Consider the following 16513-nt stretch of genomic DNA (forward strand, 5'->3'; position numbering starts at 1 on the left):
AGTATGCATGCCTGTGGAAGAGAATAACCACTTATATTATTTTCTTTTTTTCCCTATACATTTAAGTAGTGTTCCTTTCATCCAAGAGAAAATGAAGAAAGGGACTTTCTTTGGTCCCTGCCTATGTTCACCTTTGCCAAGGACCTTTCTCTCACGAATCCCTCTTTGCTCTTTTCAAGGAGGGTTTCAGGTTCTCTGTTATCACCCAAATTGTGACCTTTGCAAAGCCCCGCTGGTCTGCTTGGAATTTCACATGATGTGCCCTTCTCTAGATTTAGGTCTTTACATGTAGTACTCGCTTATTTAAATTTTATTTGTCTTTCAAGGTGCCACTCAAGAACCACTCCCTCCAAGATGTTTTCCTGGATTTCCTCAGCCTAAAGTAATCCCTCTTTTTCCTGGGTAAGTCATATCTTTTAGTTTATTTCTCTTGTTTGGCTCACATTCACTGATTTACATCCATACTCATTGCTTTGTGCTTATTTGTATTTGTGTGTTACATTCTCTACCAGATTTTAAATTCCTTGAGGGTAGATACATATGTTGTTCAACTTTTTTTTTTTGAGACAGATTTTTGCTCTGTTGCCCAGGCTGGAGTGCAATGCACGATCTCAGCTCACTGCAACCTCCACTCCCTGGGTTCAAGCAATTCTCGTGCCTCAGCCTCCCGAGTAGCTGGGATTATGGGTGCATGTCACCACGCCTGGCTAATTTTTTTTTTAACAGTTTCTTCATGTTGGCCAGGCTGGTCTCGAACTCCTGACCTCAAGTGACCTGCCCGCCTTGGCCTCCCAAGATGCTGGGATTACAGGTATGAGCCACTGTGCCCGGCCTTTTGTTCAACTTTAAATAAATTATTTTTCCTCCATCATCAGATGCAAAAGAGGTTCAACAATAAAATAAATTGGTAAGCTCCCCCATGTACTTCAGATCTAATCTTTAGTTCTCCAATGTTTCCACTGAGGATTTTTCTTGTGAAATGCTGGAGTCACTTCCTTTGTCCCTAGTGATCCTTGTAATTTCAAGCACCAGGCTATGATTTTCTATTCCATTGCTTTGATGGAGTTACTTCCACTAGGGGGAGCTCCTTACTTTGCTATATAGTCAATTTCCTTCTCTTTAGGAGACAAAAGAAGGGAGACTTCCTCAGACAAAATGTCAAAACAATGGTAGGAAGTAGGGACTAAAAACATCTCCTGGGGCTTGACTAGGTCTCAGCACTAGCTGGCTCCTCAAATGCCATTTCACTTGTCATATTGCGATTTGGTATAATTCTGGCCCATGTGTCAAGATTTCCCCCTACCCAATCTACTTCATTCATTCCATTTACAAATACATATTGAGTGCGTACTTTGTGTCAGGTATTGCTGTAGATGCTGGGGCTTCATCTGTGAATAAAACAGACTAAGTCCCTGACTTTATGGAGCTTATATTCACATATGGGCAGCGGACAATAAGTGAGATGAATAAAGAAAATATACAGTCTAGTAGATAGGGATAAATATAAAAGAAAAAAGCAATGCAGCATCTTGTAGGCTATTGTAAGAATTTTGAATGTGATGGGAAGCATTGGGGAATTTTGAGTAGGGGAGTGATGTGATCTGACTTATATTTTATAAGGATTGCTGTGGTTGTTTTGTGGAAAGTAATTATTATTATTATTATTATTATTTTTTTTTTTTGAGACGGAGTTTCGCTCTGTCGCCCAGGCTGGAGTGCAGTGGTGCGATCTCGGCTCACTGCAAGCTCCACCTCCCGAGTTCACGACATTCTCCTGCCTCAGCCTCCCTAGTAGCTGGGACTACAGGCGCCCGCCACTACGCCCGGCTAATTTTTTGTATTTTTAGTAGAGACGGGGTTTCACCGTGTTAGCCAGGATGGTCTCCATCTCCTGACCTCGTGATCTGCCGGCCTCGGCCTCCCAAAGTGCTGGCATTACGTGCCCAGCCTGTGGAAAGTAAATTTTAAGGGGGCAAGCTTGGGTCAGGGGAGGAATAGTGGACTCGGGGAGAAGTTGTTGGATTTTGGATACATTTTGAAGGTAGAGCCAACTGGATTTGCTAACAGATCAGATGTAGGATGTAACAGGAATCAAGGAAAGCAGGGTCACCATATGGCATAACACTAATAGCATTGACAAAAATGTGACTGGTGCCCCCTGGAGTTCTGTAACACAGCATCTCTGTCCAAGATGATGCCAAGGTTTTTGGCCTGAATGGTCGGAAAGATAGAGTTGCCACTAACTGCAATGGTGAAGACTATCAGACGAACAGGGTTGGGAGTGTATTGGAAGCTCAATTTTGGATATGTTTAATTTGAGCTGCCAGTTAGACATCTAAGTGGGGATGTTGAATAAGCTGTGGGATGTATGAGCCTGGCATTCAGAAGAGTGGCCTGGGCCAAAGATAAACGTTTTTGAGTCATGGGCATCTACATAGTATTTAAGGTATGATATGGACAAAATCACCAAGGAGTGAGAAGAATTAAAGAGAAGGAGACCAAGGACCAAGCCCTGAGACATCTCAACATTTAGAGTTTAGGAATGTAAAGAGGAACAATTAATGGAGGCTAAGAAAGACTGGCCAGAAGGTAGAAGGCAAACCAGAAGAGAATGGTATCCTGGAAGCCAAGTGAAGAAGGTGCTTCAAAAAAGAGAGAATGATCAACTGTGAAAAATACTTATGGTTGGCCAAGTAAGATGAGGTCTGGGAAGTTTTGGTAGAATTTAACAACTTAGAGGTCACTAGTAGCCTTGATAAAAGCTGTTTCAGTGGACAAAAGCTTGATTAGAATGGTTCAAAAGGGAAAGAGAAGAGAAAAATTGTAGACAGGGAGTATAGACAAATCTTTTGAAGATTTTTGTTTTAAAGGTGAGCAGAGAAATGAGGCAGTAACTCAAATGGTATGTGGGGTCAAGAGAGGGTGTTTTGAGTGGAAGAAATAATTGCAAGTTTGCTCCAGGAGTACTTAGCGACAGTTGAGTTCACTTGTACTTATTCACCTGCATTTCTTGGGGGTAGTACCCAGTAATCCTCGGGGAAGGTAGCTATCACGGGAGGGGATGTTGCCAATAGGTTTGAGTGGGATGAACTCTAAGGGAACCCATGGATGCCCTTTAATAAAACTGAATTCAGAACTTCTGCAGTTAGCAGAGCAGAGAGTATCTTCATGTATGGAAAAAATTGGGGCTGTGAGGTCTAGCTATCCCTCTCACCCACATGGTGATTCCAGCCTCCTTTGCCAACCTTGAAAGATCTGGCCTCAAGTTACACTAAAGAGAGTCTGAGGGTCTCCTTCCAGAAACATTATCTATCGTATGGAAGGGAGAGGAAAAGAAGTTCTTACAGGTGCTGTGAAGCTGACTAAAACCCCAGGGAGTGTTTCAACTAAGTGGGAAACTTGACAAAGATTCACTGGTCATTTCCCTGTTCCTTGGTGAGAAGTGGCCTCAGCAGTAGAAGACAGTATAGTGCTGGGCTTGTTTCTTAGCTTTGTACTTTAGTAGTGATGGCTTTGAAAACACATACAAGTTTTCCTGGTCTCCATGTAGCATTTTGGTTTGAAAATTTTTTAAGTATTTTTATGTTATTTGAGACACAGTCTCGCTCTGTCACCCAGGCTGGAGTGCAGTGGTGTGATCTTGGCTCGCTGCAACCTCCACCTCCCGAATTCGAGCAGTTCTCCTGCCTCAGCTTCCCGAGTAGCTGGGACTACAGGCACCCGCTACCATGCTTGGCTAAGTTTTGTACTTTTAGTAGAGATGGGATTTCACCATGTTGGCCAGGCTGGTCTCGAACTGCTGACCTCAAGCGACCTGCCTGCCTCAGCCTCCCAAAGTGCTGGGATTACAGGTGTGAGCCACTGTGCCTGGCCTGAATTTCTTTCCTATTCTCATACCTTCAAGGCCCGCTCATATGTTACCTGCTCTACAGAGCCTTCTTTGAGCTCCCTCTCTGGCAAAAGTCATCATTTCCTCTCTGCATCTATAGTATTTTTTCTCTTTCTTTCTGTTAGCACATATCACATTGTGTTATGGTTGTGTGGTTGTAAACTGATGAGGCAGTAGAGTGTGATGATGAGAGCATGGGTTCTGGAGCTAGGCTGCTTGTATTCAAATGGTGGCTCTTGCAAGTTGCTTAATCTCCCTGAGCCTCAGTTTCTTATCTGTCTCATCTCAGTTTAATAATAACAATATGACTGGGATCTCATAATAGGGATTTTGTAAAGATTAAAGAGATTAACAATGTGAAGTACTTAGAACAGTGCCCAGCACATAGTAAGTGCTTAATGACCTTTCGTTATTTGTTTCTCTTCTTGTTGAGGAATAAGACCATATTTTTTTTTTTTTTTTTTGAGATGGAGTCTTGCTGCTCACCCAGGCTGGAGTGCAGTGGCACGATCTCGGCTCACTGCAAGCTCCGTCTCCTGGGTTCACGCCATTCTTCTGCCTCAGCCTCCCGAGCAGCTGGGACTACAGGCGCCCGCCACCACGCCTGGCTAATTTTTTTTTTGTATTTTTAGTAGAGACGGGATTTCACTGTGTTAGCCAGCATGGTCTCGATCTCCTGACCTTGTGATCCACCCGCCTTGGCCTCCCAAAGTGCTGGGATTACAGGCGTGAGCCACCACGCCTGGCCAAATAAGACCATATTTTTATCTTTATATATATATATATATATTTTTATTATTATACTTTAAGTTCTAGGGTACATGTGCACAACATGCAGGTTTGCTACATATGTATACATGTGCTATGTTGGTGTGCTGCACCCATTAACTCGTCATTTACATTAGGTATATCTCCTAAAGCTATCCCTCCCCCACTCCCCCCACCCCACAACAGGAATGTTCCCCTTCCTATGTCCAAGTGTTCTCATTGTTCAATATAAACAGAACCAGAAACCATGTTTTTATCTTTGTACCACTGATGCTTAGCACTGGGCTTGGCAGAGAGTACTGGGTATCTACTTAATCAATTTTTGTGTGAATAAACCAGGTTTCTAAATCAAACCAACTTCAGTTCTTGTTTAATAGTTTCATAGGTATATAGCCCTTTTATGAGATCACTCATTCATTCCTGTGTACCACTCTGTGTAGTAGTTAAGAATGAAGGTTCTGGAGCCTGATCACCCAGTTTGTATTGTTGCTTTGCCAGTTATTGGCTGGATGAGATTAGGCATGATATTTAACATCTCAGTGCCTCAGCTCTCTCAGCTGGAAAATGAGGAGAAATATAGGACGTTAAACATAGAGTTTCTGAACACTCAAAAGTTAACTATAAGTATTATTAATCTTATCAGCAATTAAACGACTTAATGAACACCTACGATGTTCCAGGAATTGTGCTAACAGTGGGGATACAGAGATGAATAAGGCTAGGTCCCTGCTCTCAGAAATCCTGTAAGCTAGTGAAGGAAACAAGTGTGATCAAATCAGTATGTATGGAGCCTAGCAGAAGATGGGATCAATTTAACAGGAGGGAAGAGTAACAGGAAAAGGCAGGGTAGTAAGACTTCATAGAGGAGGGAAATCCTGAGCTTTGCATCTGTGGGTTGACAGTCCTGGGATATTAATGTCAAGTACACATTGAAATCCCTTTTGTGGTTCATCAGAGATGAGTTTTGTAACAGATTTCTCCCATCAGATTTTCTTTTTTGTTTGTTTGTTTTTGTTTCACTGAAAGCATTTACCTGGAAGATTTTCTTAATAAGGCCACTTAACAAGAGGCCTCCAGACGGTGATGATCTCTGTCCTCACTTGGCAGCATGGTAACTGCACTGCCGTGCGGCTCCTCCATCTCACCTTGCCTTTTGAGAGATCTGGCTGGTTTTAGGAACACTGTTACTGGATTCAACATTGCATCTAGACTTGAGAATTCTTTGTTCACATCTGGTTTGAAAAAGAATGTTTGAATGGCTTCTGTCTGTCCTGTTTGCTTGGAAACAGAAACAGGGCTAATTGTTTTATGGAACCCTCAATCTGCTATTTGAATGAATTTTATGATAAATGCATATAACCAAGACCAGTATTGATATTGCCTTCTAGATTGGGGGCCTAAGAAAAATTTTAATCCTTCTCAGAAAATATGGAATTGTCATGTTGATAAATCTTGTCCAATGCCTAAAAAAAAAAAAGCCTCACCCTGGCTGGGTGTGGTGGCTCACGCCTGTATTCCCAGCACTTTGGGAGGCTGAGGTGGGTGGATCATGAGGTCAGGAGTTCAAGACCAGCCTGGCCAAGATGGTGAAACCCCATCTCTACTAAAAATACAAAAAAAAAAAAAAAATTAGCCAGGAGTGGTGGTGGGCGCTTGTAATCCCAGCTACTCAGGAGGCTGAGGCAGAGAATTGCTTGAACCTGGGAGGCGGAGGTTGCAGTGAGCTGAGATCATGCCACTGCACTCCAGCCTGGGTGACAGTGAGACTCCATCTCAAAAAAAAAAAAAAAAAAAAAAAAAAGGCCTCACCCTGCCTTTTGAATCCCAGGGAACCTACCTGTTCTGGGCCAACAATGCACCACCAGACTTTCCCAAGTGCACCAAACATAGTTTTGAATAGTTTTCCTTGGGCAAAGCTCCTCTTTCCTTTTGAACTTCAGCCAGAGGGCCCTCACAGGCAGAAGACTAAATTTCAGATGCTTCTGTCTTGCCCTCTCCCTCCATCTCAATAAATTTTCTGAAAAAGTTGGCATTTAGATTCTTCTTTTCCCAACCTAACCATCAGGCAGGAAAGAAGTAGAGAATAGCATATGTTCTAAGAAAACGCCAGTGCCCCTTTCTAGCTCACCCTTTTAATAGAGGCTTCTCAGAGATGGTGGGACTGGAGCTACAATTAAATTTTTGAGATCAAAGACTGGATGCAGATAGATGAAAATCTTAATGTCTTTTGTCTCTCAGAAAACCAATAAAGCCATCGAAGCTTGTCTAGTTCCCCCAAGTAGTTAATGAGAACAATAGAATTTTGAGTTCCTGGTGTTCCTTTGGAGCTGATTTTGGCAGATGACAAGCAGTTTGTAAAAGGGCTTATTATTCGAGTAGAGCTTTGGCTGCCTGACTTTTAAGGTTGATTATTTGTTTTGCATGTTATATAACAGGAGTGTTGGGCAATGCTCAGAAGAGGTTTTTGGGGTCAGAGATGTAAGGACTTCTCTGACTGTCTTCTCCCAACAGAACCAGATTCCAGCTGCGGAGCAAGAGGCAAGCTTGTACACAGAACCAAAGCCATGGCTTTTGTACAGCCGCTTACCACCAGACAGGCCTTTTCACTGGTTCCTTTAGGGGGAGAATATATCAAAATTTCTATCAAGTCAGTAACCCAAGAAAAATATTTCTCTGTGTATGTAATTTCTCAAACTTTCATTGGTGATGTGACCTGCTTTTTAAAGAAACATTTTTAAAGACATAGTTTGGTCTTTTGCAATAAACAGTTGTATATGGGGTCCCTGTCAGCTCAGTAAGTAGATGCTCTGAAAGGTAGAGCCTTCAACTGGTTGTAGTGAAAAACAGCTAAGAGAGGTCTTCCCTCATTGGTGAAGAGTGCCAAGTGGAAGTTGTCCCAGACCTTTTGTTTTCAAGGTTTAAAGTGTTGTGCTTCCTGGCCAGGCGCAGTGGCTCACGCCTGTAATCCCAGAGCTTTGGGAGGCTGAGGCAGGTGGATCACTTGAGGTCAGGAGTTCGAGACCAGCCTGGACAACATGGCAAAACCCTGTCTCCGCCAAAAATACAAAAAAAATTAGCCGGGCGTGGTTGTGCACGCCTGTAATCCCAGCTACTGGGGAGGCTAAGGCAGGAGAATCTCTTGAGCCCGGGGGACGGAGGTTGCAGCGAGTGGAGATCGTGCCACTGCACTCCAGTCTGGGTGACAGAGTGAGACTCTGTCTCAAAAAATAAAAGTAAAAAAATAAATGAAGTGTTGTGCTTCCTATCTTATGCTGGACCTGCTGGCTCACTGAGAGATAGAGAGAGGCAAATATTAGACATTTTGGAGACAGTGAATGAAGGATGTTCCTCTCCCTCCTATTCTAAACTTTAAAAGTACACTGAGCCAGGGCCTACAAAAAATTGAGTTTTTTTTTTTTTTTTTTGAGATGGAATCTTGCTATGTCGCCAAAGCTGGACTTGAATTTCAAACAATCCTCCTGCTTCAGCCTCCCAAGTAGCTGGGACTACAGGTGCTTGCCACTATCAGATGGCTTTGATAAACAGAAACTTAGTTGTGTCTCCTTTTTTGTTTTTTAATGGGAACCTAATATATGAGGGAGTTCTGTGTATAAAGGCTATAAGCTAGCATTTGTGTCCAGTGCCATCAGTAAAATGGGAAGTAGCAGAAGGAGATGATAGGTACCTAGGAAGAGATTTCATGAGCTATTCAATAAATTTTGGATGCTTTTTGATATTTGGAAGATGTGTGTCCTTAGGAGAGATGGCCTGTACACTTGAAGTTACTAATTCATGGCAAACCATTCTCCTTCAAAGACAAAGTTTTGTTGAAGAGAGTCTTGGGAAACATGAAATCTGATCATCCTGATAGAGTTTGTGTCTCTAAAAGGAACTATACATTGTGGGTGTGAGTAGCTTAATTTCTTGCACTAAAGTCTCTGGCACCCTAAATGAAACATTGCTTTGATGCCTATATTAATCACGATAGGCTAGACCGATACAGTGACAAATAGCAGAGGTTGATTTGTTGCTCACATAATGTTTGATATAGACTGGTTGGCCCTCTTCTGTCTTGTAGCTATACCATGTGGAACAGATGACTTCCAAGGACACCGTAGCAAAGAAAAAGAGAACTGGAAGCTCATGTGCCTTAATCGCCTCATCCTAGAGGTAACACAGAACTTCTGCATACATTTCATTGGCAGGAACTAATCACCTAGCCCCAATTTAACCACAAGGAAGACTGGGATATGTAGAGGCATACCTAGTAGATTTCATGTCTATTAACAGTTTCTGCTATACCCCCTCAGTACCAACTGACCACTCACTTCCCACCCCACTCACCAGGAATGTATAGCTGCTGATGATTTTCGAATTTGGTAAGAGACTGAATTGTGAATATCAGACCACCTCTTCAGTCTAACAGGCAGTGCTTGTTTTACCTAAGGCGAGGAGACAGCACAGGCAGTACTCACTTGTTTGTCAGTTACAGTCCTTTTCCTTTCCCTCTCTCATTACTCACCATGAAACACACATTGTCCCTTTTACTTCTGTCCCAAGCGTCACACTCATAAGAACATAAGAAGTGCCCCCAGATCAAACAAGAGTGCTTGAATAGAAAGTGAGATATTTCTTCTTTATGAGGTTGACCTTACAAGGCTGAGGCAGGCTGTGCCTAATTATGTAGGGACCCTAATGTCTCATGGTTGTGTCACTATAAATTAATTAATGATTAACCTTCTAACAAGGCTAAGTGAACAGAATTCCCCAGTGTCCTGAGAGAAGGAAAGTTAATGTGGTCTTTCTCCCAGGAGGAGGATAACCAGTGGAGCCTTTTCCAGATTTCTCACTAGAAGTAAAGACCAAATTTCCAGAAGGAACCTGAGAGATAAAAAGTGGTTGGCTGCTCCTGACCTGACTCATAGTGTTTAACTGAACCATACCACTAGTGTATACTAGTGTATGTGTATGTGTATGAACATGCACACACACATGCACACACACATTCACACACAATCCTATGGTATTTGGTGACTTTGGATGCCCAGCTCTTGCAACAATTTCCTGCTGTCATTCTTTTCCCTTTGAATCTCAGGGGTGAGCAAACTGAAGAAATACTATCATCTTACTGCTTTTAGTATCTTCCATAGAAAAGGAGTGGCTGGAGTCAGTGTAGATCAACCCAAGCAGTACAAATCTGCCAGAATTGCAGCTCAGCTTCCTTACCTCCAGCATGTGTACCTTTCTGAAGGGTAGGCCCTTAAGCCAGACATAAGTAAGTTATCCACTTTGTGCATAACTGTCTGACTTGGCTTAGAAGCATGAAAGGGGCAGAAATGTAAGATGGGTAAAGAAGGGCTGCATCTGAAATAGGGCCATGATGATTAGCTCTCTCTTTCCTTCCTTTGGCTTCATTGCTGTATTCCATGTGGGTCTTGATATCTTGAAACTGGATGAGATACCCAAATAGTCAGTCCCTGAATATAAATCATTTCCTTGTATAGAATCACTGCCAAACTCAGTATGGTTAAAAGATTTTTAACACCCAGCTGCAGCATTCACTCTGGTTGGAATTGGCCATTTAAATTTATTTCACATATGTAAGTATCATATCCTTTATAATGCATTCTTAATTGTTGCTCAGTTCTTCCAGATTGAATTCCTTTAAAAAAATTCCTTATGTAATCTTTTAATTCTAGTTGGAAAACATCACTTGACAGTTGCTGTTTATACAGGCATGTCTCGTTTTATTGTGCCTGGCTTTATTGTACTTTGCAGATACTGTGTTTTTCACAAATGGAAGGTTTGTGGCAACCCTGCGTTAAGCAAGTCTGTTGGCACCATTTTCTCAACAGCATGTGCTAACTTTGTCTCTGTCTCACATTTTGGTAATTCTCTCAATGTTTCAAACTTTTTCATTATGATTACATCTGTTATGTGGAGCTGTGATCAGTGATCTTTGATGTTACCATTGTAATTGTTTTGGGGTGCCACAACTGTGCCCAGATAAGACAGTGAACTTAATTGGTAAATGTTTTATGTGTTCAGACTGTTCCACTGACTGGCCCTTCTCCAAACTCTCTCCCTCTCCTTGGGCCTCCCTATTCCCTGAAATACAACAATATTGATATTAAGCCAATTAATAACCCTACAATGATTTCCAAGTGTTTAAGTGAAAGGAAAAGACACGTATCTTTCACCTTAAATCAAAAGCTAGAAATGGCCAGGTGTGGTGGCTCACGCCTGTAATCCCAGCACTTTGGGAGGCCAAGGCAGGTGGATCACAAGGTCAGAAGATCGAGACCATCCTGGCTAACACGGTTAAACCCTGTCTCTACTAAAAAATACAAAAAATTAGCCGGGCATAGTGGCGGATGCCTGTAGTCCCAGCTACATGGGAGGCTGAGGCAGGAGAATGGCGTGAACCCAGGAGGCGGAGCTTGCAGTGAGCTGAGATTGCGCCACTGCATTCCAGCCTGGGTGACAGAGCGAGACTCCGTCTCAAAAAAAAAAAAAAAAAAAAAAAAAAAGCTAGAAATGACTAGGCTAAGCTAAGTGAGGAAGGCACGTCAAAAGCCCAGCGAGGCCTTTTGTGCCAGTTAGCCAAGTTGTGAATGCAAAGGAAAAGTTCTTGAAGGAAATTAAAGTGCCATTCCAATGAGCATGTGAATGATAAGAAAGCAAACAGCCTTATTGCCGATATGGAGAAAGTTTTAGTGATCTGGATAGAAGATCAAATGTTTTCTTAAGCCACGATATTCCCTTAAACCAAAGCCTGCCTAATCCAGAACTAGACCCTAACTCTCTTCAATTCTATGAAGGCTGAGAGAGATGAGGAAGCTGCAGAAGAAAAATGTGAAGCTAGCAGAGGTTGGTTCATGAGGTTTAAGGAAAGAAGCTGTCTCCACAACACAAAAGTGCAAAGAGCAGCAAGTGCTGATGGAGAAGCTGCAGCAAGTTATCCAGAAGATTAACTAAGATCATTGATAAGAGTAGCTGCACTAAACAACAGATTTTCCATGTAGACAAAACAGCCTTATATTAGAAGAAGATGGCATCTAGGATTTTTTTTTTTGAGACAGAGTCTCACTCTGTTGCCCAGGCTGGAGTACAGTGGGGTGGTCTCGGCTCACTGCAACCTCCGCCTCCTGGGTTCAAGCAATTCTTCCTGCGTCAGCCTCCCAAGTAGCTGGGATTACAGGCACCCGCCACCACACCGAGCTAATTTTTGCATTTTTTAGTAGAGACGGGATTTCGCCATGTTGGTCAGGCTGGTCTTGAACTCCTGACCTCAAGTGATCTGCCTGCCTCGGCCTCCCAAAGTGCCGGGATTACAGGCGTGAGCCACCGTGCCCAGCCAGCATCTAGAATTTTAATAGCTGGAGAGGAGAAGTCAGTGCTTGGCTTCAAAGCTTCAAAGGACAGGCTGACTCTCTTGTTAGGAGCTAATGCAGCTGGTGACTTTAAATTGAAGCCAATATTCATTTATCATTCTGAAAATTCTAGGGTCCTTAAGAATTATGCCAAATTCTGCTTGTGTTCTATAAATGGAACAACAAAGCCTGGATGACAGCACATCTGTTTACAGCATGGTTTTCTGAACATGTTAAGCCCACTGTTGAGACCTACTGCTCAGAAAAAAAGGTTCTTTTCAAAATATTACTGTTCATTAACAATGCACTTAGTCACCCAAGAGCTCTGATGGCTATGTACAAGGAGATTAATGTTGTTTTCATGTCTGCTAACACAACATCCATTCTGTAGCAGATGGATTAAGGAGTAATTTAGACTTTCAAGTCCTATTTTTTAAAAAAATACATTTTGTAAGGCTGCCATAGAGCTATTCCTTTGATAGATCTGGGCAAAGGAAATTGAAAACCTTCTGGAAAGGATTCACCATTCTAAATGCCGTTAAGAACACTCATGGTTAATAGGAGGAGGTCAAAATACCAACATGGACTGTAATCCCAGCACTTTGGGAGGCCAAGGCAGGTGGATTACTTGAGGTCAGGAGTTCAAGACCAGCCTGGCCAACATGCTGAAATCCTGTCTCTACTAAAAATATAAAAAATTAGCCGGGTGTGGTAGTGGGCGCTTGTAATCCCAGTTACTTGGGAGGCTGAGGCAGGAGAATCTCTTGAACCCAGAAGGTGGAGGTTGCAGTGAGCCGAGATTGTGCCACTGCACTCCAGCCTGGGCAATGGAGTGAGACTCCATCTCAAAAAAACAAAACAAAACAAAACAAACAAACAAAAGACAAAAAAACCCCAACATTAACAGGAGTTGGGAAGAAGTTTGATATGGTTCAGATCTGTGTCCCCACCCAAATCTCATGTCGAATTGTAATTCCCAGTGTTGGAGCTGGGGCCTGGAGGAAGGTAGTTGGATAACGGGGGTGGTTTCTCATGGCTTAACACCATCCCCCTTAGTTGCCGTCATCACATACTTGTGAGATCTGGTTGCTTAAAAGTGTGTATCACCTCCTGCCCACTCTCTTTCTCCTACTCTGGCCATGTGAAATTACTTGCTCTTCCTTCGCCTTCTGCCATGATTGGAAGCTTCCTGAGACCTCCCTGGAGGCTGATCATGCTTCCTGTACAGCCTGCAGTACTGTGAGCCAAATAAACTCTTTTCTTTATATATTATCCAGTCTCAGGCATTTCTTTATAGCAATGCAAGAATGGACTAATACAAAGTTGATTCCAACCTTCATGGACGACTTTGAGGGGTTCAAGACTTCAGTGAAGGAAGTCACTGCAGATGAGGTGGAAATAGCAAGAGAACTAGAATTAGAAGTGAAGCCTGAAGATATGATTGAATTGCTGCAATCTCATGATAAAACTTGAACAGATGAGGTATTGCTTCTTATGGATGAGCAAAGAAGGTGGATTTTTGAGATGGAATTTACTCCTGGTGAAGATGCTGTGAACATTGTTGAAATGACAACAAAGGATTTAGAATATAACATAAACTTAGTTGATAAAGCAGTGGCAGGGTTTGAGAGGACTGACTCCAATTTTGAAAGAAGTTTCACTGTGGGTAAAATGCTATCAAATAACATTGCATGCTATAAAGAAATCTTTTGGGCCGGGTGCAGTGGCTCACGCCTGTAATCCCAACATTTTGGGAGGCTGAGGTGGGCAGATCACGAGGTCAAGAGATTGAGACCATCCTGGCTAACATGGTGAAACCCCATCTCTATTAAAAATAGAAAAAAATTAGCTGGGCATGGTGGCGCATGCCTGTAGTCCCAGCTGAGGCAGGAGAATCACTTGAACCCGGGAGATGGAGACTACAGTGAGCCAAGATTGTGCCATTGCACTCTAACCTAGCGACAGAGCAAGACTCTGTCTAAAAATAGATAAATAAATAAATAAATAATCTTTTGGGCCAGTCGTGGTGGCTCACGCCTGTAATCCTAGCACTTTGGGAGGCTGAGACGGGCAGATTGCCTGAGCTCAGGAGTTCCAGACCAGCCTGGGCAACACAGCGAAACCCCATCTCTACCAAAATACAAAAACTGGCTGGGCGTGGTGGCGGGCGCCTGTAATCCCAGCTATTCAGGAGGCTGAGGCATGAGAATTGCATAAACCCCGGAGGCAGAAGTTGCAGAATGCTGAGATCTTGCCACTGTACTCCAGCCTGTGAAACCCTGTCTAAAAAAAAAAAGAAAAAAAGAAAAAAAAGAAAGAAAGAAGGAAAGAAGAAAGAAAGAAAAATAAATAAATAAATAAATAAATAAATCTGTCTATCTTTTGGGAAGGAAGAGTCAATTGATGTGGCAAACCTCACTGTTGTCTTATTTTAAGAAATTGCCCCAGCCACCCTAACCTTCAGCAACCACCACCTTGATCAGGCGGGAGCCATCAACCTCAAGTCAAGACCTCCCACCAGCAAAAAGATTATGACTTGCTGAAGGCTCAGATGATCATTAGTATTTTTTAGCAATAAAGTATCTTAAATTAAGGCATGTTTATTGTTTTTATAGGTACAATGCTATTGCACAATTAGTACACTACAGTATAGTGTAAACATGACTTTTATATGCACTGGGAAACCAAAAAAATTGTGTGACTCACTTTATTACGATATTCACTTTATTACAGTGGTCTGGAACCCAACCCACAATACCTTCAAGGTATGCCTGTATTTCCCCTTTCTTTCCCGGTAACAAAATTTTAATTCTTGAATTTCACATTTTCCTGTCTTCTTCCTATTTTGATCTCTGCTGTTGGTTGCCACTTTCTTTGCTAAGTTTCCTTCCCTTTCCCAACATCAAATCCTAAGTTTTATTCCTTTTTTTGTATATTTAATTTCAGTTATTTTGTACAATTTCTAGCACAACTTTTAAGAGACTGAATATATATAACTCTGAGCCAGTTAGAATCCCTTAGACTTATGTGATCCTTCCAAGGAGTTCAAAGTAATTCACCTTAAAAATTAAACTATTCCACTGTAGTACTTCATTTATCATCTCCAGATATCTGGAGACTAGGTAGGGGCGACTTTTACCCTTCCTATTTTAAGAATGGACAAATCAAGATTCCGAGATGATAAATAACTTTTCCATCATCATTATCCTGCTGGTTCTTTGATGTCCAGACCAAAGTAATGAAATGATGACCTGTGAATTCTGCATTATTACCTCCTTCCTTGATTAAAAATGACACTGGGACAGGCTGAGGGAGACTGCTGTGCATTGTATGGGGGTGAATAATCTGGCAGAGGCAGAACTCTGTACTTAGGCATCCCTAAAAGGCAGGGACCCCAGCGTCTAAACAATCCTCCTTTGATATCCTGTGTCTGGCTGGGCCTTTGGCATCTGGCCCAGCGCTCCCAGAAGAACGCTGTGGTAATCCTTGCATACAGAGTATGGGGATGCAGTGAGCATTTAGCTGCCAAGAATGTTATAGACAATAGAAATAGAGAAGTTTCAAGTGTTCCTTCCTAGAGTAGCAAGTGACAGCTTAGGATGGGAGGGAGAATGGCCTTCTCTATAGCTTACCAAATGAGTTAGTGACTATGAAAGTGGTTTCTAAGTAGTAAAAATATGGAACACATGATGGTTATTGCTGTGACATTGTAAGTTGCCTGTGTTGTTTTTCCCCCAAGGTTTGTAAGGAAGACCACAGAGATCTCAAGTATTGCTACAATCATGAGCTCAGCCTCCTGAGTAGCTGGGATTACAGGTGCCCGCCACCACGTCTAGCTAATTTTTGTATTTTTAGTAGAGACAGGGTTCTGTCATGTTGGCCAGGCTGGTCTCGAACTCGTGACCTCAGGTGATCCACCAGCCTCGGCCTCCCAAAGTGCTGGGAGTACAGGCGTGAGCCACCGCGCCCAACAAAAATCACATTTTCAATTTCCTCAACACTTACAGTTCTCCTAGGCACAATGCAGAGATTCTCCTCTGTGGAGGTTAGAGCAAATTCCCCAGGCTAGTGTTACCCCTGCTTTGTCAGCACTTATTTCATTTTCTGAAAGAAGAATCTGGCGTGGCTTCATCTTTATTCCTAATTGTTCTTCCCAATTTTCTGTCATTCAAAGCCTTCTGAGCTCTAGGGAGTTGAGTGGAGGACAGGGGAGCTTGAGGCATGGCCTGATCCCAGGCTTATATTCCATAGCACAGCGTTTATCCCCAGGTCGGGCCTCTGGCATCCTCTGCTCTCTGAAAATCTGCTCCAAATCTGGATGGAAGAAACAGTCGCAAACTCCCTCAAACACACAGAGGTAGCTTTACAGCATTAAAGGTCTGTTATTTTCCAGACATTTTCTAGTGCCTTGTTTATAACGTAGCTCTAAAGAGTCCTGTAATCTGGTTACCTAGCTGCACAGATTAGAAGCAACAGGCAGATA

The 16513-nt window shown here is 42.5% G+C and overlaps 1 long non-coding RNA gene across 2 annotated transcripts in view; it reads left to right on the forward strand.

The window, feature by feature from the left end:
- Positions 1-16513, forward strand: part of LOC103889097 (uncharacterized) — an 87359-nt gene that overhangs the window by 6737 nt on the left and 64109 nt on the right. For both annotated transcript variants that reach the window (XR_008518155.1, XR_008518156.1), the window contains 2 exons: positions 327-402; positions 8736-8827. This is a non-coding gene — a long non-coding RNA (uncharacterized LOC103889097). The remainder of the gene's footprint in view (positions 1-326; positions 403-8735; positions 8828-16513) is intronic.

This window comes from Pongo abelii, chromosome X (genome assembly GCF_028885655.2).
Source record: "Pongo abelii isolate AG06213 chromosome X, NHGRI_mPonAbe1-v2.0_pri, whole genome shotgun sequence".
In the NCBI taxonomy this organism is placed as follows: Eukaryota; Metazoa; Chordata; class Mammalia; order Primates; family Hominidae; genus Pongo; species Pongo abelii.